The sequence below is a fragment of the Camelus dromedarius genome, unplaced genomic scaffold, assembly GCF_036321535.1.
Source record: "Camelus dromedarius isolate mCamDro1 unplaced genomic scaffold, mCamDro1.pat HAP1_SCAFFOLD_175, whole genome shotgun sequence".
Taxonomy (NCBI): Eukaryota; Metazoa; Chordata; class Mammalia; order Artiodactyla; family Camelidae; genus Camelus; species Camelus dromedarius.
In genome coordinates this window covers 357863-385553 of record NW_026989793.1, presented here as the reverse complement: position 1 = coordinate 385553, position 27691 = coordinate 357863, and the positions used below count along the sequence as shown (strand labels likewise).

The window sequence follows — 27691 nt, the reverse complement described above, 5'->3', positions numbered from 1 at the left end:
AACTGTCTTTTGAACAAAGCATCATATTTATTAAATGTGAATTGACTCAGTTAATTAACTACCTGTTGAAACATTCTAGTAAAGAACATGAAATGCCGTATGTAAAAGAACCACACCTGCAGTGACTAGCACAGCTGTCTTGACGGCAGTGTATTCAGCCCGCACCATCCTGTGGTCCTGAGCTCCTGATGCTGGTAAGAGAGCACGCTGCCGCCTCAGATGGAGAGATACTGTGAAAGAGTTTGAACTCTACAGTACTGACAAAACATAACTGACAAATCCCAGGTTCCTTTGAGGCTGTCATTTTCTGTTTCTGGCCAACCCCCGTCAATGAGCAGAACCACCCCATTCCCGAGCCATGGGAATCATGTGGGAAGCAGTTTTGGAGAAATTTCCAGGTATAGAATGTAACAAACTATACATAGATCTCTGAAAAAAGAAAAGATGCAATATTCTGATTTTGGAAGAAACTCAAAATATTCTCCTAAGCCTTAGTAGCTGGAAAGGCTGGGCATCTCCTAAGCCACTTATTTATTTCTCAGCCAGTGAGCATCTCCCACAAACCCTGTTTCCCTGTGTCTGCTGGGAGCCTCAGGCACACTGTTGCTGTCGATCTTATAAGTCACAAGGCAGACGCGTGTCTCTCATGCCTGCAACCCTCACACAGGCTTGCCTCCTAGCCTCACTGTCTGAACTTGGCCCCATTTTCTCACCTGTTTATTTGGTATCTGTTCTTCTGTAAGCTGCCTGAAATGCTTTTTGGAACATGTCAGAAGATTCAGTGGGTAGATAAATGGACAGATGGACAGGTGAGAAATGGGCAGACAGACAGAGTGACTCCAAGAAAAGGGGAACAAAGAAAATTTCCTATGCAGAACCCTCTTCTAGTCAGGGAAGAAAACCACCACGGAGAAGTGTGAAGAGGCAGGTGGCTTAGGACTGTTTCCTGGATTCCATGAAAAGTCACACCAAGAGAGAGGGTAGAACTATAAATAATAAAAGAAAAAAGCATGCATGCTTGAAAAATATATCTACAATATGTACTTTCTAAAGAATAGATTCAAATCAGCACGGCCCAATAACACAATCCTTGGGTATTTACAGAAGTGAGAATCCCATCTCCAAACCACAAGGCATCCCTTCGGAGCACTAAGAGTCTACACGGGACGGTCTTAAAGCCGTAATCACAAAAGCTATTCTATCCTGCCCTTACGAGGAATGAGCAGCTGTGCTCGGGCTGCCCACGCGCCATTTACACCCCACAGCACCTCTAAGGGGGAGGGACGCCTAGCAAGCCCGTCTTTGCAGGACAGCAAACAAGTCCGGGAGAAGCTAATCTGACCTAACATTTCTCCATCTCTCAGGACTGGTCACTCCAGAGCAGGACTCGAACTCGGACCCACGTGTGTAATCACGTTACTACCGTGCTTTGTGTGCTTTTTGTGTGTATAATACATTTGTTTCTGGCATGAAAGGATATTTAATAAATGATCGGTTGTCCTGTCTATCTCATTAGCTCACAATCAATGTTTATAGTGTTGAATTGTACTCTTTTTCCCTGGAGAAAGGAATGGAACGAGAGGGTGTTAGAATGAGGTGGGGCTCCATTCTTTATCTGGTACCTCATCTCATCCAAGTCCCCAACCAGGGAGAAGGAGCAAATGTTCTCTTCATCTTTTAAAGAGAGGGCTCCACTGATGGTGACTTAACTCCAAAACCAAGTCTGGGGAAAGGGCACATTCAGCAACCAGAGCAGTATCACCTGTAGGAAGGCGAAAACAGCTCACGGGAGGGCTCAGGGGGTCAGCCTGATTTAATTTCAATCGATAAAACAGCAACACACTCTAAAAATACTAGCATGCAATCGATTGGCTCTTTCTGGACATCTAGCAATTTTCCACAGCCCACATGTAAAATGATCGTGAACCAGTGAAAGGTAGTGTCTACAGACAAGAAAAATCAATGCCACAGGTAGACTGAAACCCAGGCTGGAGGAAAGGAAGAGAAAGGGCATAGTAAAGAAGTGGGGAAAGGCTGGGGAAATAAAATCATCACAAGGACTCTCAAGCATCATCCAACAATCATACAATCATTCAAGAGAGAGAGAGAGTTACTGAGGTCCTATTCTGTGCAAGATTGTAGAGCGGGTGAAGCAAGTGCGCAGTGACCATTGTGGCAGCAAGTGGCGGGGCTCAAATACACTTCTGATTGTGGTACCTTGCACACTTGTCCTCAGTATAAAGGCAAAAAACAAAAAGTAAAATAAAACTCTGTAAACTCAAAGCATTGTTGAAAAAAAAATTAAAGAAGACCTAAATAACTGGACAGACACACCACGCATATTCCTGGATCAGAAGTCAGAGCTCTTGGAATGGCAGTGCTCCTCAAAGCGATCTGTATATTCAACGTGGTCTCGATCACAATCCCAGCGGGCTTCTCTGCAGAAACTGACTAGCTGCTGCTACAATTCATATGGGAATTCAAGGGTCTCAGTAACCAAATCGTACTTGAAAAAGAAGAACAATTTAAGAGGACTTGTAATTCTCAATTTCAATCCTTACAACTGTATCTCCAGGTGAGATTAGAGGCCATTGTGAAGTTATTACTGTGTTTATCCTTATTTTCTAAATTCTCTACAATGAATATAACTGTTACAATAAAAAGAATAAAAAGTAAAGTTTCTTTTAAAATATACACACCGATTCACTCATTGGGAAAAAAATATTTTAACTATAAAGAGGTAAACAAATATCTAGTGAAAAAGGACTACTTAAAAACAAGAGTGTATTTACATTTTTCATTAATTGAAAACTGAAAAGCACAAACACATCAAGTTTCTAGGGAGACCGATGCAACAAATTATTTTCAAAAATTCTAATTGAACAATGAAAACTCAAGAAAGGGAAAATTGTGATTGACACCCAAGTGCAAACACATGGAAAGCAAAGGCCTAGAAATCACATTTCCTTTAACTCTGATACTAACACAAGAGAAGAGGAAATTCCTCACTAAGGGGACAGTGGAATCCCATGCATAAGACAGCATACACAGTACAAACTGCACTAGAATCTGAGGTGATTTTCTTAGAAGAATTCCAAAGTTACAACATTGCTGAAAAACTATAAAAACACTGACAGACAGAATAAAACACACAGTCATATATATTTTATAGAAACATATGAAGTCTACTCCCATGTTGCATAGAAATACAAACATATTTGTTCATTTATGGGCACTGAATATTTTATCCCAGGTAGAATATTTCAACTAAAACAAATAATCAATTATACACTCCTCTTGTCAAATCTACTTGATAAGTTACTCTGCTATGTAACCATAATTTGTCTAAGATAGATCTAAAATTAGTGAAAAAGATCTTTGTATGGTTTCTTGAACTCTTCTCAAATTTCCAAACTTAATTTTAAAATAGATCTGAGCAGTATTTCTATATTAACTTTTCCCCCGTGAAATGAACAACACAGTCTGTTGTCAAAATTCTGTCCTTAGAATGATTCACAAGCACCGTATCCTAACAAAACTGCTGGACAGCAAGGCACTATCCAGACACTGTGACCAAACAAATGAAACACAAGGAAGACAGTGACCCTATTCTGGAGGGCTTACCGTATGTTTCAACACCGGGTATTTATTTGATTGGTTTGATTGGTTAGCAAAATAAAATCAATCAAGTACTTTCTGCTTTGAGCATTCAGTAATTCATGACTCTGTTGTTAGTGTCATGAGAAGGAAAGACTTAAGCATGACTTGATTAGGTCAATTAGCAAAAGCCATCACTGGGGAGTGAGTAATAAAGAAGTTAACTGATAGCAATGCTTCTGCCTACAAGAGACCTAAAATAAACCTACACTGATCTCTTTAAGGAAATGAGGAGATGAAGCCCCAATGAGAAAAAAAAAACTAACAAGAAATCAAAAAAGTAAAGACTTTTTCATTAACGGTTCCAGGAAGGAGTGGAGCATGGTGGTGAGGATCACAGATACTTGGGACAAACATGAGGGTCTGAATTCCAACAGCACTGTGTAGCTTTGACACTGATAAGTCAGTGAAATTTTCTGAATCTCAGTCTCCTATCCATAGACTGGGGACAAAAACAGCACCCGTCTCCTAGAACGGTCCTAATAATTAAGTTATTTTATATATAAAAGGTTAAATAAAATACCTCAGATATTAAATATTACCACAAAAGCACAAGGAAAAAAGAAAACAGAGATAAATTGGAGTTCATCAAAATTAAAAACTTTGCTTCAAATGACACCATACAGAAAGTGAAAAAACAACACACAGGAGAAAATTTTTTCAAATCATTTATCTGATAAGGAATTTGTATCTATAAAAAAAAAAAAAAGGACCTCCTACAACTCAACAATAAAAAGGCAACTCAATTAAAAAATGAATAGAGTATCTGAAAAGTATTTTTCAAGGAAAATATACAAATGGCCAACAAGCACAAAGAAACGATGTTCAATATCATTAGCTGTAAGGGAAATCAAGTCAAAACCACTAGGAGAAACCGCTTCACACTCACTACAATAGGTTATAATCAAAAAAAGAGTAACAAGCACTAATGAGGACACAGAAGATGCAGAGGTCGCAGCCGTTGCTGGTGAGGATGTAACACAGCCTGGCCACTTTGGAAAAACGCCTGGCAGGTCCTTAGAGAGTTGAACATTTGGTTTCTGAATGACCAGGCAATTTTGCTTCCTGAGCACACACGTAAGAGAACTGAAAACAAATGTTCATATAAAAACTCCTACAGGAATATTCACGGCGCCATTACTCATCACAGCCAAAAAGCAGAAACAACACAAATGTCTATCACGTGATGAATGGGTAAACAGAGGGGCCCAGCCATACAGTGGAATATTATTCAGCAATAGCAAGGCATAGAGTACTGACCCAGGCCACAACGTGGACAAATATTGAAAACGTTACTCAGTGTGAAAGAAGTCAGTCACAATAGATGCTTCCACTTACATGAAGTAACTCGATTTACATGAAATTTCCAGCACAGGCAAATCCACAGAGAGAGAAAAGTGGCTTTCTGAGGCTGTGGGAGGATGGGGAAGATGGGAATGTCTGCATATGCGTAAGGGGCTTCCTGTTGGGGGGATGAAAATTTTCTAAGATTGACTGGGATGAACAATTCTGGGCATAGAGTAAAAACCGCCGTACATTTTAATGGGTGAATTGTTATTAAAACTGGTAAGAACAAAAGCACCTCCAGCCAGTTACCTTCCCATAGTAAATGCAAATTGCTAAATTTTATTACAGGAAGAAGAAACTGCCCTCAGCATGAAAGCAGGAGTTCAGCAAATGTGAGTTAACCGAAATTGGACAAGAGCATTTCACTTGAAACAATTGATGAGTGTACACAAATTATTAAGACATGACAAGGAAAATCAGTTTGACATCACGAAGAAGCATTCTGCTTCAAATGCAGATCAAGGATTCGGCAAGCCCAGCTGATACAAATGACCAGAGAAGAAACCTGGTTCTTTAAACAAGCGCCAGAGCCAACAAGGAAATAATGATGAGGAAAGCAGGCGGCCGAAAATCTGGAACAGTTTCCTACTAATACTTTCTCCACTGAAAATTCAAAAACAAAATGAAAGTGATGTGATGTTGTGTTGAGCTCACGTGAATGGGCTTCCTCCGGTGCTCCACAGTTTTGTAACCCCGAATGAGAGACTCAGGAGAATCATCATGGCTCCTGGGAGTCACCAAATGACTGCCCACCAGCTCGCTGACCACCATCACATCTGCCAGGGTTGAATTGCAGAGAAGAGACCAACTTCTGAAAGGCACAGGAAATATAGACAAGGGAAGAAAAGGCTGCAGTCAGTCCTGGGACAGAGGCCTTGTGAGCAGAGGCCAGAAGTCTGCAGGTGAACATGAGTGGCCCTGGGGCAGAAAGGGACCATGGGGGAGCAGACCTCAATTCTCTTCTCTCTCTCCCTCGGGTAGGAGAGATAAAGTCTGCATCCTTCTCACCTGGAACTGTGGGTTCTGGCTGGCAGAAGTCTTATCAACATGGAATGAATTACTCAAGACTGTGGAAAAAGGAAAGAAAGCGAGAGGGATTAGGGAGCCAACTCCAAGAACCTCTCAAATGCTCCCATATTTATTGTGTATAATCAAAGGAAATAGTCTTTAACAGTTGTGTGTTAGTAAGGAGGAACTTCGTGAAAGATGGGATGAGGCAGAGATTGTAGAATCCGCAATGAGTAAAAAGGCTTAGTTTACCTTTAGGGGAGACATGGGGAGAGGGGAACAAGATAAATTCTTTAGATATCTTCATTACAAAGCAGACCACCAGATCAGCCAGGTCCCTGTTTTGGGAATAATGTACTATCTAACAGCAAGCACGCCCAGCGTTTATAGATGAGTGCCTGGGTCATTGCTGTGCAGAAATCTTCCACGCAGGTCCGCACAGGTAGAAGTGCCACAACGTGCTCAGAAATTATACCGTCAGCACCCCTGGGCTCCCATGGACTGGTTTCACATTAACCAAACACATGAGAGACTGATGCAAGAAAACCAGAAATTTAATTTATTAATGTAACAGGAGATGTGAAACTACAAACCAGACTGAAATATCAGAGTTCAACCATGAGTACAGATTCTCCTCAACAGCCCAATCACAGGCAGGCAGTCACATGACAAGAGTGGACAGAAGCAGAGCAGGAAGGGTTTCTGGATTAACTGAATGGACTAAATTTCTGTTATACGAAAAGATCTGCTGCCCAGAAGACATTTAACGCCAATCACAGTGCACTGTCCGTGGACTGTGGCTGAGACACGACTATGAGCACCTGTGTAACTCTCCTTTCCCTTTCCTTTCTGGGCTAAGTGATGCACAGAGGTACAGAGATCCAGGGATGCAGATACCTCTAAACACCCAAAGCCCATCCCTGGGAGCCTGGAAACCAGACAGCCAGGGTTTAAATACCAGCTCTGTCACTTACTAGCTCTGTGACTTTGGCCAACTTACTTACTCTCTCCGTGCCTCAATTTCCACATTGTAAACCTGGGATAACTATCAAAACTTCCTTACTCACTTGTTGTGAAGATTGAAGGATTCATTTCTGTAAAACGCTCAGAAAAGAATGTAGCACATTTTTGGTGCTCAACAAATGTGAATTTAATAAGAAAGTGATTTACAAATCTCCCTTCTAATCATCTTCTGTGTTTCATGGCTAGTCTGAGTCCCAAAGGAAATCCTTATTTCCCCTCTTATAAACTCTTGGGGAGCACCCTTCTGTTGCATCCCACCACCTGTTTAAACTGAGGGAAGGGATGCCTCCTCCACAATCTGGTCCATGGAGAGTGTTTTTCCCTTCACACCCCTGACCCCTGGACAACGGCTAGCCCTCCTCACATTAACAGATTGAGGTGTGAGTCCGGATCTACAAGCAGGGCATATGAAACCTTTCCTTTCCCTCCAGTGTTGGCCACCATTGGGAAGCACCCGGGATGCTCAGCTCCATGGCAGGCAGCCCTGTGCATGATGGGGAAGATCCTCTTAAGGGAAGGCTCACTGTGGCCCAGAGCTAACTGGGACTGCATGAGTCTCTAGTTCTGGGGCACAGTATCATGACACGCATTTTCCCACAGCCCTGAAGTTCATGGAGAACGTGGCTTCATCAGTAATACAGGAGACATTTATCGCCTGCCTGTTCTTCTGTGTCATCTCTCAGTTGGCTGCTGGAGAAAACATGTGTATATGTATTGGGTCCCATTAAGCCCCAATATATATGAAGTAACAAAAAATTCTGTGGCTTAACATTGGTTCAGGGCGACTGTGTAACTGTCCTGACCCTGCTGATGCTAAATTATGGGTATAGGAACTATGGAACCTCCTCAAATATCTTTCAGCATAAAACCAGCTTTTCTTATTTTCCTGTTTCTTAGTAACTGCCAAAGACTGTAAAATGATGGCTTCATACAAAACAGGAGCTAAACTTTATGAGCCCTTTGACATTCCCACTGTGCTAAACACTTTACATAATTTCTAATTCTCACAATTCTGCAAAGCAGATACGAGCGTCCCCATCTCACAGACGAGGGAAAAACTCAGAGCAAACTAACTCAGGCTCACGTGGCTCAGTGGCAGCACGTGCACGCAAACCCAAGACAAAAAACTACACCCCTTCTTATATGTACAAAATCACCTCCCAACAAATGATACACAGCTGCTGGGTCAATACTCAGGGAACTCAGTACACTTTCCAGCTTTAAGGTGCTCCAGAGGCCGCTCTTAGCTGCTTTATAAAATTCCGGCTCACTGGTTGCTAACACTGGAAGAAAAGACCGATTTTGCCATTGTTTGCACAGCAAGTCTGAAATGTTCACAGCGAGATGACAGAATAAGTCTAAGCCATAAGCAGAATAATTTTTCCAGGTAGACAGACATAATGGACATTGTGCTATTCTGAAGCACTAAGCAACGGAATTAAAACAAAATAACATTTGTTAAACCTTCTTTTGCAAAAGGAATATTAAGACTGTTAGAAGGTGCAACAGCACCACCTATGGCTATATACACCTTCCAGGTTGCTGGGAAAGATGCAACACAAAAATTCCCTGTTGGATCATAAAGAAGAATCAGATAATTATATCTTATGTAGCACATACTGCACTTTGCTTCGGGGAAGGGAGGTGTATTCAGTATTTAATCTGACATTGCTAATACTCCTGAATATAAACAAAAGACACAGGCTCATGGAAACTTCTTATTAGAGGAAAGAATCCAGTCCAGCCACTTCATTTTACAGGAGGGGAGACTGAGATCTGGGATCTGTCCTCCTGGCAATCAGCAGCAAATCTCTCCTAGGCCTCATGTCTTGCACTGTTGCAAAAACCAACAGATCTGTACTAGGCCTATATTCATAAAAGTCACTTCTGTATTTTTCCAACAGTAATTAATCTAGGTATCTTGCAAAATACTTCTCAAAGAGCCAGGAAAGCATACAAGTGTATTGAAATTCAAAAACATTTATTTGCACATTAAAACAGCATGAGATTTATTCTATTAATAAAAGTGACATGTCAAATCAATGTTTTGATATTTTAAAACCTATTAAGAGTGCAGAAAAATAAATCAAAATTTTCTTTAATCACAAAAGAGAGAAGCTTATTCCCTGAAAATGATCAATGTAGATTTTTCTAAACTTAATGATTCTGGTCAGATTCCTACGAATTTAAATGTCTGAGTGGATGGTTACACGGCAACATGAATTCTGAGTTGTAACAACACACATTCTGTGTAAATAATATTCAAGGCCGTCTGCTTAACGTGATTTAACTACTCCCTGTCTCACTAGAATGATAAAGATTTCATTAAAACTTCATACTGCACACACACACACAAAACACTGAATCCTTGTTACTTTAAGCCATATTCATATATTCATAAATATGCATATTGAATATGCATCAGAAACAGGCCACCCTCTTTAGTATTCAGAGTTGATCCTTCTAAACTATCTGTCCTTGTGACAGCATATTTTTACTAAGCAGCTCTTGGGTGCTTCATATACAAGGCGTCCACATCTCACAGTCAAACAAGGTAAAGGGCATCACTCAAATTTCACAAATGAGGAAATGTACTTAAGCCATGAAAACAACTTACATATTCATCATCAGGAAAGAAAAGATTAAAGATTTTACTTACAATATTCACTGACAAAACTTTCCTCCATACTAAGACTACATAGAAACAATTCAGTCTTTGTAAATTTTTCTGTCAATAAGCACCACTAGAGAAAAACAAGCAACATCATTAGAAATGGTTGGACTTTCAAAGTCCACTCCAATTTTGCAGTATAATCATTTTTAATGTTTTGATTTTAGTGTTTACAGAGCACTAAAATAAAAAAAATATAAAGTTTTTAACTCATTGCCTGAGAAAGCAACATTTGTGAAAATGTACAATTTTAATTTATGCCACTCTGTCTAACATTCTCACTGGTGTCTCTCCTTTGAAGGCTTCATGAAGCTGAGATCGCTAAAATCGGTCATTTATGGACTCACAGGAGTTCGGGAAACCACTCAACTTGGGGCTGATCAGAGGAGCCATTGAGAATGCATCCTGTGCAGCCTGGGTTCCAGCCCTGAGCCTGCCAACGCCAGCTGCGTGAGATTTGGGACAAGCTGCCCCGTCTCTCAACCCCTCAGCTGCAGAAAAGGAGACACTGATACCTACCCTTAAACACCTGCTATGAATTAAAACATGAGGAAAGCATTTTAGCCTTAGGTAAGTGTCCACTCAGAGCAAGTTTGGTCATTATGATGATGAGGATTACTTTTAATAAGTTAAGGCAGACCAAAAATTAGAAATCACCATAAAGGAGAAACATTTTATGTCAATGAGCATTTCCTTTTGAATGGATTGCAGAATGTTCCATTGATTTTTTTAATAAATCAAATTATGTCCACTAATTATAGATTTACAGGTTCATGGACAAGTCTCCAGAAAAAGAATTAGAGGTCACTAACCTCTGCATACAAAGAAAGTAAAGTTTAAAAAAAATCAGGGGGGAGATTATACCTCACTTGAGAGAGTATGTGCTCAGCATGCATGCGGCCCTCAGTTCAGACACCAGTAACTCCATTTAAAAACTTTTTTTTTAAGAAATGGAGAATTAACTCAAAAAGGTGGAGGAATGCAGAATTTTTTTAGAGAATCAACTCAGATTTAAGATGGGGAAAAAAATATCCATTTCTCACAGGAAATCTTGAGAACTATGTAAACCGGATCTGAGTTGTCTAATCTTTTAACATTATTCATGAATTCATATTACGAAGTCTTAAAACTGCCTGATAACCCACAGGGGTGATCCTGATCATAACAGCTGCCAACACGGATCGAGCTCCGGCTATGAATGGTCTGTTCTGCCATCTCTGCCCCTGAGGCCTCACCAGGCTGGGAGCACTAAATTCGGTCATTCATGAGCATCACGTGTAAGTCCTCCCTTTGTGCTTCTCACTCCCCCCTCACCAGACCCTCTGAGGGAAGCACTGTTATCATCTTCCCCAACCGAAGATAAGGCCACTGAGGCACAGAGACTAAACCTGCTCCAGGTCACATCGGCAATAAAGGACGTCTATAATTCTGCTGTTCTATTATTGACAAAGGAATCTGACATATCAATTCAAGGGAGACTGTTAAATAATCAAGTCTGTCAGGTCTTCACCTCAAAGAGCAGATACTATAGATTCCTGACGTAGGATGAGGCTGCCGCCACATACTGACTCAGCTTGAAATTAATATCCAAGATGAAGCAGCGGATACATGTAAATAATCACGACTGTCAACTCCGCTCTCGGGTCTGGGCCCTTCAATGCCTGAACGGGGGTGAAATCCCCACCCGTGTCAGGGAGGGAAGCGCAGCTCTTCCGGGACTCACCCAGGATTCACGGGCTGTTCCCCCCCACAGGCTGTCCTCAACTATTAAAAAGCTCTCAAGAATTTTACACCATGCAAAACTAAAAGACGTTTCTGCAGATGGAGCACTTTCTCAGGCTTAAACCCTTTTTGCCTACACTCAGCAAGTGGGAAAATAACACATGACTCTGCAAAGTTTCTGACCCTCACCACTCACAGGAGAAGAATGGCCTCAGCACAAGATGACTCTTCACGGATGAGAACAAAATAAACCTGCCCCCAACCACAGGCACTCCCAGAGACAGCGCTCAGCAGTCTTCTGCACACTCACGGTTGTGCAGCCCTCACCACCATCTATTTCCAGAACACTTCATCATCCCATAAGAACACCCCTGCCACTAGCAATCACTCCCCTACCCCCCTCCACCCAACCCCTTGCAACCATCACCTGCCCTCTGCCTCTGCATGTGCCTATTCTGGGCATTTCAGATCACTGAATTCAACAATATGTGGCCGTTTGTGTCTGGTTCCTTTCACTTAACGTGCTGTTATCAAGGCTCGTCCAGGTTGAAGTGGTATCAGCATCACTCTTTTTTTTTTTGAAAGTGTTAAAGTTTATTAGAAGGTGGTAAGTAGTATCAAAAAGAGTAGAGAGGAGCATAAGTGATTGGATTTCAAAGGGAAAAGGGCGGGTTGAGCAGTCAGGGTGGACTTCCCAGAGCAGGTGGCCTTTTTCATATTCCCCTTTATTTATTTTTTCTTTTTTATTCACTTTTACGTCTGAATAATGTTCCACTACATGGAGATACTACATTCTGTTCATCCATTCAGCAGCTATGTATGGACGAGCTCCAGACGAATGAGTGTAAGAGGTGACTAGGCAGGGATGGCATTTAAGCAAAGGGCAAGATGTGCTTTCAAAAAAAAAAAAAAAGCCAACAAACAGAGGCACAAGGAAATTCAGCGCGTTTCTGAGAAAATGCATGCTTGCTTCACGATGACTGCCGTGCAGGGCTGGGGGGCGAGTGACAGGAGACACAATGAGGGAGTCACCTGAGAATATTCCCCATGCAAGCAGCTCAGCCAATTCTCCTCCCTCATCCTGTATTTTAGAGCCATTTTTGATAGGTTTTCTATTTCAAGTAACATTACTTAGTTACACATCTGATCATCTGCATCCGATCACCTTACCTCCAAGACACAGAAAGTCATTCACTGACTGGAGCAGCTCCAAGACATAAAGGTGATGGACCAGGGAGTCCTGCAGCATCCCGGCCTGCAGGCACAAACCCCCACATGTTCCATGGTGATGTCAGGAAAGTAAAATGCATGGAAATTTCTCACTGCTTGTGCACGATATCTGCCCCCAAATTGCCCCAAAATCATGCTGGCAAAGCACTACTGAGCCCTCTCACTACAAAAAAAAAAAAAAAAAAAAAGAGAGAGAGAGAGAACAGAAAAGAAAAGAATAAAGCTAAGAAGGCAAATTTAGGGTCTTCCATTGAAAACCAGCAACCATCACTGCCAGTAACTCAGCTGGAATGGTCCTGACTTCAAAAACCACTGCGCAGTTACATTGCAAACGTGATAGACATATATGTATTCCACGTAGATGATATTACAGTAGGATTTTTCTTTTCGAAATTTCCAGTTGCAACATTAACACAAGAAAGATTATGTTTCAGCTTTAAAAAAATCAATTATTTTCCACTTTCTTAATTTTGAACCTATTATTATTTTATAAAGGGTGCTATGCTGCAAATTATAAACCAACTATTTGGCTTCTGCCAACAAGACCTTTATGAATTCACTATTTCAGAGCAAGATTCAATGATGCTTTGAGAAGTGGGGCCTGGGGCGCTCACTAACAGCTCTTTAAATACTGACAAGGATGTGCTATTTAAGTAATGCAAAGGCTCTAACTCTACATTAACTCAGAAACCAAAGAAACTACACCAAAGCCTTACTTTATCATTTTTAAATTTTGCTATTCTTTTGAATTTTAAATTTCTTAAAAGATAAGATTTTTTTTGAGAAAGACAGCAGCTGTATTAAATTTCCTCTCACCAAGAAAGCAATCTTTATCAAGAATAAATACCCCTATGGAAATCCAAAAGACGGGACGTTTCTAGCTAAGTGAACATGCAGATCTCAACACAAGACTAAATCCTATCAGATCTCTCTCGAACGAGCTCAACAATGTCCTGTGCTACCCTGAAACTTAGCTATTCTCTTCCAAATGTTGGCTGAGCTAAGATCATCACACAATGCAGGGAAGAAGAGAAAAGTCCACCTGGTTGCATCCGTTTTCTTCCAGCCACAAGGTGCCGCTAGGGGGTCCCCGTTAATAAGCTCTCCCCATGAGGAAATCCGGCATCCACACTGCCCCTGCCGTCCCCAAGCAGCCCCGACGCCCCTCTCCCACTGGTGGCCGCCCAGCCTGTCAATGGTCTTCTAATGACCCTCCCAGTTGGTGGCACTCTCCCCCTCTTCCCTGCTTCACACACACACACACAAACACACACACACACACACACACACACACACACACACACGGAGCCAGGACAGCCTTCCCAAAGCACAAATTTGATTACATCACCCCACTTCAAACCCTTCAGAGGCTCCCTGGTAGAGTTCTAGCCCCACCCCCGACGCTGCTCGCCCAGCCTCACCTCAGTACCCAGGTCCCTAATGACCTCAGGCGCCCCCTGAACTGCTGCTACTTCCCACTTGCCTCCAAGCCCATTTTGACTGTTTGTCAAGGGAGCCTTCCTTCCCTCGAACCTCTACACTTTGGGTTAGGTGCCCCTGCTGTGTTCCTAGAACATTCTACGCTAAGACAACTTCTGACAATGCTAAACTCTCAAGAAGCAATACATTTTGCTTACTACTGTGAGTCCACCCTCTCTCCCCTGGACACTCAGAATTGCATGTTTTATGAATAAATGAATGAAGGGGTGGGTCTCAAAGGGACGGGCAGAGCTGCTCTCGCCCACCCCGACCCCTTCTTTCTGTAGAACATCAGAAGCAAAACCAGGAGTACCTCTCCTGAGGGTCACTTTCTGCTGACACCCTTCACTGCCTCTTCTGTGTCAATTCTAGTAAAAAACCAAGCTCCTCCTAAGCCCTCCATCCCTAGGCCCACTCCAGTGTCCTCCCAAGCAGGGGCACCCTCCACCCTGGACCACACAGTGCACTCTCCCCGAGTCCCCACCCCACAAGCCTCCAGGCCTCTACTCGGGCTGCTCCTGCAACCTGAGTCACCCTCTTGATTCCTTCTCCTGGCTGACTCTTACTCTGTCCTCATAACTGAATGTAGAGCACATTTCTTCAAGGAAGCCCTCTCTGATGATGTCCTTTAGCTCTTGGCTGGGCTCCCTCTACAGCAGGACTGCTTGGCGACCAACTGGTGTTTGTCCACCTGCTCCTCTGAGACCATGACCTCTTGGAGGCCACGTGGGAAAAAGGAGTGAGACGATAAGAGGGGTGGGAAGAGCAAAAAGCAAAATCACAGCCCAAGTCCCAGATTCAAGGATTCTGTCTCAGAAGAAAAGAATAAAATGTTTAATACGTATGTCATTTGGCTATGATTTTTGTGGCTCATGGAAAGCAAGAGGTTGGTGTTCTAGTCTAAAATCCAAGTTACATGCAAAGAAATGTACATATTCATATCCAAAGGAAACCAGAGCTGCTCAACAACAGTTTGCAGTTAAAATCAAAGGAAATTTGATAAAGGCAATCTCTCTCTCTCTCTCTTTGTTTTTTTTTTTTTTTTTTTTGTATCATATAGTTGTAGAAGTATTTGTATAACTAAGTGATGGCTACAGCCTATGATTCTGCACTGGAGTGTTTGGGGCAGAGGAAGCCCAGATTACATGCACTGTGTAAATGCAATCACACCAACACACTGACAGGTGCCCTACTGGCTGAGCTGAAGTTCCAAAGCAGACAACCTTATGATGCAAGACAGCTCTCATTAGAAAGTAAGGAATGCAATGTTCTGTACTCAATTACATACGTTATATGGGCCATTAAGCGATAGTGCATCTTGTCTAATGAAACCCCAAAATAAATTGTTAACGTCGATTTTCTCCATCTGACCCTTATTTGCTAACTTTGGATATCAAACCCTCACTCCATACAGAAAGCTCAGACATACGCTGCAGCAGGTTACATCCCATGGAAGAAAGCCTATCAAGGAAGAACTGGAGAGTTTCCCTTCAGAAGCTGCTAAGTCTGGTTTTGCACCTGTACGTCATTTGCAACCACGTCATCGTCAAAAGAGTAAGACCTTACCTCTGTGGGGCGAAAAGCACTGCGGTGCTTCTGAACCATTAAAGAACACTGAGCTTTGGGAAAGAGTCCTGAGGCACTTAAATCGTACTTTTTGTGAAAGGCTCCAATACTGACCCAATTCACCAATCCAGGTACAACAGGGAGGTACCGGAATTAGTAGAGAGAAAATGCCCTTGAAGTCTGACAAGGCCCTGCTTGAATCCTGCTACAGCATTTACTAGCCGCGAAATGGACCAATTCCTTAACCCCTCTGAGAAGGCTTCCCAATCTGCAAAAGTGGGCTGCCACCGCCCACCTGGGAGGCACGGATGTGAATGCAACACGCAAGTAGTGAGGCCGACTGCTACCTGACACGAGACCTGGCTAGTTTCCCTCTGCTGCCCTTCTCCCCCTTTAAACTTGCCCTGTTCCCACTGGTAAGGGTCAAGCCCCGGACCAGAATGCCCGATTCTTCTGTGTATCCCCGGATACATGTCTTACCCTTAGGAGGCCAGAAAAAGAACTATCTCCTCCAACGTCACTATCAATGTTCTTAAGAGTCTGGGTTTTTTAAACTCTATTTTGCAGGGAGACTATTCCAGAACTGTCCAACCACCATTCTCCACTTTGGCTCCTTCTCACCTCAAATCTTCTGACTGCTGGCCTTTTGTTCGTGGGAAAGAGAGTCCACTAGGTGGAGACTCCCTAGGCCTCTGTCCCTCCCTCACAGGTGAGTGTGACTACCTTCTCAACACTCCTCACTCCGACTCCATCTTCCGAGGAGGTTCCCCTCCTGGAACATGCAGCCTCTGCATCATCCCCAGACGCGCACGCGTGGCCACAACCCTCCATTCAGATTTCTTCCTGGGTGGCCCTGCCCACCCCCAAGACCCTTAAGGATAAATGCCATTGCTCTGAAAATCCCAAACGCCACTGAGTGACACGCCAAAGCTGCATGGTCTGGGCTTTCCTCCAACACAGGCACAGCCCTGACCCGCCTCAGCCTCAGTCTGCACCTCTCGAGATGAGCTCATCCACCTGCACGGCTGTGAACACCAGCTAAGAATGACGACTCCCAACGTGTATCTCTAGTCCGGCTCCTTCACTTGAGCCCCGGGGCCATAGAACCGAGTGCCTCTTTGAAGTCCTAACTTGGATGACAAATGGAATGTTAAAAATGCCTCATGTCCACCATTTACTCTAGAGTTCGATTCCTGGCAGGTACCTCCCAGGCTCCAGATTTTAGTAACAGACCCAGAACCCACCTAGGTGTTTGAGGTCACATTCAATTTCCCCTGTTCCTCCCCCCGGCCCTGCCCTGGAATCAGTCTTGTCATTTCTATTGCTTAGCCAGTCTCAAGTCTGGTTCTGCAAGGACCACGGATGGAACCCCACAAGCTGACAGCAAGGTGCAGTGCATCACAGTCCTCCGAAGAGAGCTCCCTGGAGGGGGAGGCATCTCCTGCCTCTGGTCACCTCAGAAGGCACTGGATTCTCACAAAGGAGGCCCAGGAGAAGGGACTCAAGGTTCTCTTGTGGTCTGAACTTTGAAGGTCCCGAAGTTTGGGGGAGTTCCTAGTTAGCAGACACACCTGCCAGTGAGCAGATGAGGATGGGGGAACCCAGGCAAGGCTGTTCTCACTCCGACCCCTGGGCTCTCGGGAGCCACGGGAAAGGCCTGTGTTCAGGGCACAGCCCAGCCTTCACAGATCCCAGCCTGCATTTGCCAACCCAGAGAGCCTAGACTCCTACTTGCGATTCTTGTGATCTGTTCCCCCCCAGAATGTGATGGGCTCTTTCAGAACGTCTGGCCTGTCTCAAGCGAGACCAAGTCAGTGAAGGATGAAGTGTCCACAATTGGACCAGGGCATGAAAGGAGAAACAAAGTCTCATGGCCAGCATGACGGTGGTGGCCAAACCCTTCCCCCGGGTGAGATGAACCAGGGTGTGGGTGAGATTGCAAGGTCACTTCACAGCTGAATAGGGTGTTGGAGACTCACTACCGCAAACTAACGACACGGCCGTCAGTGGTGGACGTCAGCTGCAACAGACACGGAGTCAGTTATTTACTGCCATCATGGGTTAATAGTAAAGGCTGGTGCAGGGAGGACTGCATGGCTGCTGGAGCAAACCACAGACCCGGCTCTGAATGCCCACTGGCTGGAGCAGAGAGGAAGCTACAGTCCCCTTTAGCGGTCCCTGTGTCCACCAGATCCAAGTGAGCCAGCTACTTAGGAGAAGGCCATGTTGTTCTGATACTCAGAAAAACCAGCCTCGTAAAGGGAAAATAAGAGTGGCATGGAGTTTAGACCCGCTCCTGCCTCTCTATGAAGGCAAAGTTAAGTAAATGGCACCGGGAAGGTGAATGAAAAAACAAAAAACAAAAAACCGGTGACTGCTTCTTCCAACAGCATCCCCTGCAGCTGCTCACCCCCGAGACTGCCACTTTCTCACCAGTGACCGCCGGCCAGGAAGCTCCGTCACGCACGTCACACAGCGACAGCCCTGAGCCGCGTGCCAAGCACGTTTGTCTAAAAGCCCGAATCAAGGAAGATGCTGCAGATTTTGACATTCCAAGTTTAAATACTCCTTGAAAAAAATCCCTCAGCAGCCGCCTAAATCAATTCACATCTCACTTCTTCAAAACAATCAAACAAATTTAATAAGGGCGCATTTGTCACCAAACATAAGGAGGACCAAACTGGTTCCTCAAAGCAAGGATTTTAACAGGTATCAAACACCAGTGGGTGATGTGCTAACAAAGCAAAAATTCCAAAAATCTAGAAAATAAAAAAATGACTAGGATAATATATGGATCAAGGCAACTATTAAGTTTTTGCTTTTTAAAGCTATGGGGACAGCACGGAGGACAATCTCGCTATTTCCAATGCAGGGTGTGCACAGTCCACTTTTCAGACGCAACAACATGCTCACAGGGCGGTACAAGATAGAAAGGGAAATAGAAAAAGGAAAAGAGGAACAGCGAAAATTAGAAACACATGAGAACAAAAATAACTGAGAGCAATTACAAGAATTTACGTGAGTTTGGTGAGGACAGGGACGAGGGGACGGTGAGACCCACCCTCACCTATTGTTCCAGGGAAGGCAGGGGCCTGAAGCGAGCGGCGCTGCCGGGGGACCCCAACGTGGTCAGCGCCCCAAACCTAAACTTCACCTAGATGCGTGTAAACAACTTTTGAGCTACAAAATGTGGTCGCATTTCAAGCTGGACAATTTTACTCACTCCCACCAAGAGTAACAGGAGAGAATTAGGCTCTGTTCCTGCACCAAAGCATTGTTTAAAAAAGTAATGACTGTGTAATAGTAAAAGCAACAATGGAGTAAAAGTGACTGGAGGAGAACTTACTTGACCCGAGCTCACAGTCCGCGTTATCTCACTGACGTTCAGATGCTGGCTGAGCCCTTACGGTACCAAAACAGACAGACCCACCAGGAGGGAGGTTTAATGCACTGCTGTATTTTGATGCCGGGAGCCATGCCTTGTACACAAGGTTCTGGGTAAACAATGGTGACAGTGTCAACCACTATGGGCTAAGCACACAACCAGCTACTCCGCCAAATACCAAGCACAGACTTCAAAAGGCAAAAACAAGCTGGCATTCTCTGGTGGGTCTGCAGACTCAGAGCCAAGCAGTTGCTGAGCAAACATGTCACCAGTGCCTCCTGTGACAAAAGAAGAGGCACTGGTCCGGGGGCTGGGGCAGGGCTCCAGGCTTCCACTGCTCACCCACCATTTTGTCCAGGGGGAGATGTTGGTCCCTGCTTACGTTGCACCGATGTACCGACATTGACTGACGCCTGGGGACTCAGCAGGAGGTGACAGATGACGGGAATGGAGCCAGCCTGGGAGTGGCACGGTGCTGGCATCTGTGTCCTCAGCTTTGCCCAGGCCAATACATCTGCCAGCTCATCTACAAGAAGCAGAAGGGGAGAAAGCAGTGTAGATCACGGGGCCCTGTGAGGACAAGTCCTGGTCATGGCCACGACATGCCTCGCCCCTTCCTTAAGATATAGAGGTATGTCCTGGGAGGAAGTGAAAATTCATCCAGAGCCCGCCAGGCACCACAAGCAGGTGGGACTCGGGTCCCCTGTGCCTGTCACTCACAGGACTGGTCTGGACTTTCTTTTTATCAATTCTCTGGCATCTTCTCCTCTAACTTACCAACAACCAGAAAGTAGAATCTGATTTTAGACTCACAGAGAATCGCAGAAAACCTCCTCCACATCAGGCCCGGCAGCACGTGCCAGGCCCTCCGACCGTCACATGTGGGACCGCCATGAGCCCTCTCCAGACTCAAGGCCCGAGGCCGTAGGTCGGGGGGGCACAGATTCCCACACTCTCCCCAGCAAAGGGGGACCACCTCTCGGCAAAGGCATCTCACCTTCTTCTGCCCAAGGGACATCTCGATAGATACACAGGGAAACAGAGCAGAATGTGGGGGGGTAGGCAGCCCAGAAGAGCTCGTCTGCACTTCCAAGGCAAAGTGGGTCCGTTGACCTAATCACAGGGACAAAGTGAGGACGAATCTTTCCCTGCTGTGCCCCATGCTCCGTGACACGCTTTTCCCTGCGTAAGGAGCTCATTTGGAAGCCAATGGCAGTGTTTCTGTTGTCCTAAATTGGCATGGTGGTTGTCAGGCAGGGAGAGAGGGCCTGAGCCGTGCAGGTGCTGGACCTGGGAGGCAGGAGATACTGGTTCCACTCCCAGCTCAACCAGCACCTCATTCTGCGTCTCAGGATTCAGCATGACATCTATAAGCAAAGGAATGAGACTGTCCCAGGACATGCTGTCCAACAGGAATGAAATGACAGCCATGTAAAGAAAGTTTCCCAGTTGCCACATTTAAAAATGTAACCCCCCCAAAAAAAACCCTAGAAACTGATTTTAAGAACATATCTTACTTATTCTACAGTATGTAAAATACTATCATTTTGACATGTAATCAATAAAGAAAGAAACAACATAGTTTACATTCTTTTTACTAGACAAGTCTCAGCGTCTGATGTGCATTTGACCTACAGCACATCTCAGCTCAGAGCAGCCTCCTCCCCAGCTCTCCTAGCATCAGTGGCTTTGGCTACTCTATTGGACAGCAACTCCAGGGGTCACACCAGGGGAATTGGCTGAAAAGCGGGAGTAAGTGTCCATAATAACCCTAAAAGAATCTCTCTGAAACAAATGCGGATTCACTTTTAAACGTCTGAAAACCGGCGGGATTCACCTCCCTCACGCCTTGGCTACAAGACAGCCCTCCTCCTTGCTGATCCCTTTCTGGATGTAGGGAAGCAACCCTTCATATAGCCAGGGTGGCCGGGCATCCAGGTAGACTTTCCTGCTCTCTGTGTCCAATCCCACAAAGTCCTCCTTCTCAAACAGGATGTAGAGAAGGAGGATATTATCCCCAGTCTTATCGGATGCAGAGTCCAGCCACTTGGACTTGAGCATGATGAAGAGAGACTCAGTGAAGTCCTCGATCCTCTTCTCCACCACCCTGCAGTCCTCGTAAATTGAAGGCCACGTCGGTGCGTGGCTGCTCGGGCACCTCCCCATGCAGCACAAAGACAAAGAGCCGAGAGTCATAGAGCGTGGTGCCATACAGCTCCTCTGCACGTGGAGCTTCTCTAAGGTCTTGGCCAAGAGGCAGTCGGTAATGATGACAAGGCCCACGACCTTGCGGTGGGTCTGGAAATCGCTCCACCCATTCTCGGGCGCATAGTGGTGACTCTAGTGGATACAGAGTGCCCACTGCGAGCCGCAAGGGATGATCTGCCTCACCAAGGAGATTCGCTTATAGATGCAAAAGAAATTCTCCTCTGAGATGATCCCCACGGGTTGGACCACCACGGGGAGAGTCTGGTGGTCCTAAGCACACTGCACGTAGTCAGGGATGTTCATGTTGCAGGCCCTGACGAGAGGGAAGAGAAGACCGAGGTACATACTGTGCTGCGGGCTGCGGGCCTCACTGGGTTGCGGTGACTTGGTGTGTACCAGTCAGAAGGCAGGGGAAGCCCAAGCAAAGCCGTGGGTACAGTTTGTCCTCAGCGTCTGCACATGGCTACCGCAGCTCGGATCACATTACGCAGCTTTTGGTCTAGGCTTCCGCCCTCTGCAGAAAAGGGTCATTTCTTGTTTTCTGTTTCCAAGCACCTAGCCAGGCCCTGATGCAAAGTCAATGCTCAAAACTGCTGAATAAAGGAATGAATAAAGGAACTGCTTCCACACCCCTCAGCAGGATATAATGCAAAGAAACACAGTAGGATCAAAAGACCTGGATTTCAACTCCAATTTATTTGAACTCCTAAGCTGCAGAATACTTGATAAGAAAACTTGCTTTGGGGAGGAGAGTACAGTTCAGTGGTAGAACACATGCTTAGCATGTATGAGGTCCTGGGTTGAATCCTCAGTACCTCATTTTAAAAAAAATGAAACAAATAAATTAACCTATTTACACCCCTCAAAAAATATTTTTTGAATTCCAAATTCAAGAAAAAATAAACACCTTGCAATTGACACAACGTTGTAAACATGAGTATACTTCAATTAAAAAAAAATCCTTGCCTTACAAGAATATATCTGGATTATGGAACTTTACAAATGTAAAATGCCTAGGTTACCACCTGCATAAAAAGAAGGAAATGTACAAATTTACTATCCCTCATTTATCAGCTATATTTCCTTTGGGGGGTTTATAACCTCTCAGAGCTAATTTTCTCAGATTAAAAAAAGAAGGAAACATTACCGGATTCTCCATAGTGCTGAAGAATCAGATAAACCTATGATAACATCTGACCCACAGAGTTTACTCAATAAATGCTTGTTGAATGAATGAATAAACAAGCAAAGTGAATGCTGCTCCCTGCCACAGAGCATCATGTTGGTACTGCCTGGAAATTCCAAGCCCACGTTTCACCCGACTCTACACTAACCATGGGTGACCTGGGCAGGCCTGTGTTCTCCTCTTAACCCCAGTTTAATCATGAATAGAAATGAGGGCAATAACACAAACCTCAAAGGGTTAGAGAGTCATTACTGAATTGTATCCCAACTTTGCAAGATGGAACCTTTAAAGAAATTTGGGCAAAAAGTCCGTAGGCCCTCTCCATATTATCTCTTACAACTACATGGGAATCTACATTATCTCAAAATTAAAAAGTCTAATTTATTAAAGAGGCTATTGAGGTTAAACGTGCTCACTGTCTCAAATAAGGAACACACAGTACAAATAGGTCAATGCCCAGCCCATGAGATACACTCAGTAAACATTCCCACTGAGCCCACTGGTCCCTCCAACTTCGGAGCACGATGATGTGTCCTCATGGCCAGAGGCCCCTGCACCTGAAACTAACAAAGATAATGGTCCCCACTTTCAAGAACCCCTGCCACCACCGTAGGACTAATTTTGTACTTGTAATTTTTTTCTTTATATTAAATAGAAAAACGTAATTGCATAGCCTTCAGGCCACCAAAAGCTGACTACAGAGATCATGATGGCAGCCCTTCTTCGTGAAACAATAAAATGAAAAGCCATTTCCACAAGATCTCTGTGTAAATCTACTAGGGAACTTCATCCTGGACTGAGAGGAAGACGACTGGGGAGGAGGGGGCAATCTGCGGCACACAGACCCATGGGCCACCTGTCCCACGATGGAGTTTAGACCCAACACTCACCCTCAAGGAACTTCAGAATAGACACAAGACAGAGTACTGTGGACAAGATTTTTTTTTTTTTAAAGAAATCCCTTATTCCCTCGCAGGATTTGTTTCTACTGAGAAACAAATTTCTTATGTGTATAATGTTTCACAAAACACTTAAATTATTATCACCCCAACTTGACGCATTAAGAAACTAAGGGAGAGAGGTTTATCACATTGTGCAAGATTAGAGAGAGGCAAAAAAAATAAAAAAGATAGAGAGAGGCCACGTCGGACACCGTATTTAAACCCAAGCCCCTGTTCCAGTGCTCACACTAGAAAGTGGGATATACTGCCCCTTTCCTGCCCTCTCCCTGCAATAAATCTCTGAAGACTCTTTTGTGTGCCACCTGGAATCACAATCACTTCAATTTTCCACAAAGAGCTATGTCACATTTTGGATGTGTCAAAATCTATATGTTGAATGGGAGGAGAGATTTGTATTTTCTGTTTCTCAAAGGAAACATGGCTTAAAAGAAACTGAAAAGCACTTTTCTAGTCTAAGTCTTCATTGTGCAGAGAAGGAAACGGAGGCTCAGAAGAGATGAGGAAAAGGCCTTATTAACAAATATTGCCTCAGCGCAGCACCAAGCCAGCCTTGGGCACTTCTGGGGGAGGATCTGGAAGGCCCAGGAGAATGAGTCTTAGAAAACGGAAAGAGAAGAAGCATACAAGGCCCCGTCTCTACACCATCATACCATGAAGTTCCACCAAATTACCCAGTATGTGTGCAGCCAACATTAATGTGGGATAAACAGGTTATAGAAACCTGGAAGTCTCAACCATAGTGGAAATTCCAACATTCACTTTGTTTTTTTTCCCAGTTCAAGCATCAGCTCAGTGGGCACTCTGTACCAAGCACTACACGAGGCCTGGGGTTCTCCCAAATACACAACTCTTATATCACGTGAGCAAACCACACACAGGCCCACCAGAAGGAAAATGCCCACAGATAAGGTGGAATTACTGAAACTGAAAGCAGCCAACCAGCATATATTACAAAAACGGTGCTGCTAGAAATAGACTCATGGACATAGAAAGCAAACTGTGGTTAGCAGGCAGGAAAAGGGGGATTAACAGATACACGTTAATAAATATAAAATAAATGACAAGGACCTACTATATAGCACAGGGAACTATATTCAATTTCTTGTAATGAGTTGTACTAAAAACAAACTAAAAGATATATAGATACATATGCATATGTTTATAACTGAATCTCTGCTGTACATCTGAAACTAACATTCTAAATTGACTACACTTCAATAAAAAATAATTTTAAAAAATAAGTAAAAATAAAAGCAACGCCATTTAGAAAAAATAAAAGAATACTCTGATCCCCTTAGCTGTAGGTGCTGGAGAATTCTGGTTACAAACACCAAGTCCACTGGATCACTCCAGAACTGGCTGTCACTCTTTCTGACCATCAGAGAGTCACTTGGCTTCATTGAGTTTATTTTCTCTTCTGTGAAAGGCTTCAGTTTGCAACTAACGATGTATAGAATCTCATCATTCACAAACCCAACAATTAATGAGGACTTCCCATGGGCCAGGCTCTGGAAATATGAAAATATAGGGTCCGAGATATATTCATGGGTAGAAGAAATTTATGCCATAAAGACATTAATTCTTCTTGCTTTGATAGACTGATTCAATACAATACTGTTTAGATTTCCTACCAGAGTTTTTATGGGTAACAAGAAAATTTATGGTCAGGAACAACCAAGAATCTTCTTTAGAACCAGCACTGGGAAGGGGTGGATAGGTCAATCATTTCCACTGGTCTTTCTGAAGTGATGAAAACGTTCTGGAATATTAATGGTTGCACCACTGTGAATATGCTAAAGCTGCTGAATTGTAGCATTTAAGTGGGTGGACTTCATGGTGTGTGAACAATATCACAATAAAGACGTTAAATGAATAAATATTTCTTGACAATTATTTTTCCCTCTATACAACTAGTCTGCCCCACAATTTAAGAAGAACCAAAAAACCAAAACAAACCAAATTTTGCCAGGAGCTCTTTAGGACTGCAATGTCCCTGACTCTCCAACGCCTCTGGTGGTGCTGTTCCTGTTAACACACCCTAGCTGGGCTGGGCTAGTTAGGGACTGTAACTATCTTTTTAAGATCGACGGTCACACGTTTCACCCTGGGAGAGGGAAAGATGGAGGATGTCACAGCCTCATGCCTTCAGCTCATTTTTAACTGAACCAAGCCTTGCTTTCAACACTGTAATCCCTATCACTATAAAAACAGTGACATCATCAAGCACCGCCATCATAACACGTGAAAGTGTTCAAGGTACTTACCTGGGGCAGAAACACTGAGGGAGGAGACGGAAACTCCCTCAGGACTGACGCTCCCTTTTCCCGACTCCACCAGCAGAAGCTGGGGTTCACAGCCGGAGGCTCTCAGCCCGGGGAGGAGCGCCCACAACACTGAGCTGGCCCCCAGGGAGAGGGGAAGGGAGACGAGGGCAGCCCCGGGGTCGCGGGGCAGGGAAAGCCGGGGGGGGGACGCGGGCAGTAGCCCCGCTCGGAGGCCAGCCCCAGCCCCAGCCGCCCGCCCCCATCCGTGTCCGCAGACCCCGCCCGCCCGGGACACAGCCCTCCCAGGGGCAGGGACGGGCCGGCGGCCGAGGAGAGGCAGCCCGGGAGGAGAGGACTCGCGGGCGGGAGAGGGGAAAGGGACTCCAGCCGCGGACTCAGGGGAGCCCGGCTGGGGCGAGAGGCGGCAGGTGCACACCTGGCCCTGGACAGCTGTGGCCGTGGCGCCGGGGCAGGAGCAAAAGTCCTACCAGGCGAAAGAGCTGAGTAGAATTTGGGGCCGATCCCATGCTCTGAGCTGGAGCTTCCAACCCTCGTTCCAGCTGGCACCGACTGCGCATGCGCAGGAGGGCCAGCGATCCTCTCTGGGTTCTGCGAGAGAAGGTGGGGAAGCGAGGGACGGAGAAGATGGGAGGAGGAGGGGAGAAGGGGAAAAGTGGGGGGAGAGACATGGACAGGAGGAGCAGAGAGAAGGCAGGGATCTGGAGGTTGGAGGAGAGTAGCAGAGATGGAGAGAAATAGTTTTAACGATGGGGGCATCCTGAAGGAGGCAGCAGTTCTGCCTCTGCACACTTCTCTAACCCTTCAAGGCCCGCAGCTCATATTTTACCTCCCTGGTCCAGCCCTCCACCCAAGGCCTCTGCAGGACCCCTACGGGGATCACACCCGTTGCCCCAAAGTGGAGCTGGGTTTCCTTTTGCTCTGGGAACCAAGCACCCGCAGGTGTTGTTGCTCAGAACTACCTTGTAAAGTGTACCTATTCCCCTTTTACACGCTGGGACACAGGCAGGCAAGATCTCTGCTTTACCTCCACTGTCCCAGGTGTTGTACTGGCGGGGAGCGGGAGGTACAAGGTCAGATCCCAAAAGGAGCATACTGCCTGAGTTTTGGTGCTTAGTCCCCATCCTTCCTGAGTAAACCACACCCCACCCTCGGGGAACCATCAAGGGCACACAGTATGTCCCTGGGTGTGGGATAGCTGCCCTCAATTCCAGTGCCCAGCTTGCTAGGAAGATAGGAGTGTTACTGAGTCTAAATTCATTCTCCTTAGTGCAGGACAGGCCAGTAAGTTGGGAGACCAGGTGTTGGGGCATGGAATAGCAACTTTCTGTAGACCTAGATGGCAAACTAATGTCCTGGAAAATCATCTCCCCAAGTCAGAATTCAGGCTCCTTTCCTACGAGCTTGGTTTTTGCAATCTTCTTGATATAGGAATTCTTTGTTGTTAGAATCCTTTGTTCTTGCAGCTATCTGCCTGGGTCAGATCCCTGTAAACCACCAACAAAACAAACGTTATTTTCTATTATGTAAATTCTTATCTTTATATGAATGGAAAAGTGTTAAATATCCTTAAAGGTCAGAGCCTTCAAAATAGGCTCTCCTGTATATTTTAGGCTCTAGGCAACATTGTTTTACAAGCAAGATGAAGCCTAGGAGACAGAGCACAGTGTTAAAGTCAAAGGAACAGATCTATTATGGAGTCAGATTTGTTCTTTTCTATTACCAGGGCAGAAGACACTTGAGGATTTAAATCCCTTTAAGTTAAAAATAAGTAATACTTTAAAGGAATTTACATACATAGGTCGGAATGTGCATAGCATAACTGGAAAACACACAAAGGATTGTAAACAGTGGCATCTCCAGGGAGGGCTGAAAGAAGAGAGGATGAGGGAAAACTTCTTTCACTTGTGTAATTTTGTGCTCTGTTTGAATTTATTTAACCACATGCATGTATTTCTTTTTCAG

General features: G+C 44.7%; 1 long non-coding RNA gene across 3 annotated transcripts in view; it reads right to left on the bottom strand.

Annotated features, from left to right (window-relative positions):
• The window catches only part of LOC135320760 (uncharacterized), a 100517-nt gene that overhangs the window by 61294 nt on the left and 11532 nt on the right, over positions 1-27691 (bottom strand). For all 3 annotated transcript variants that reach the window (XR_010380073.1, XR_010380074.1, XR_010380072.1), the window contains one exon: positions 25709-26427. This is a non-coding gene — a long non-coding RNA (uncharacterized LOC135320760). The remainder of the gene's footprint in view (positions 1-25708; positions 26428-27691) is intronic.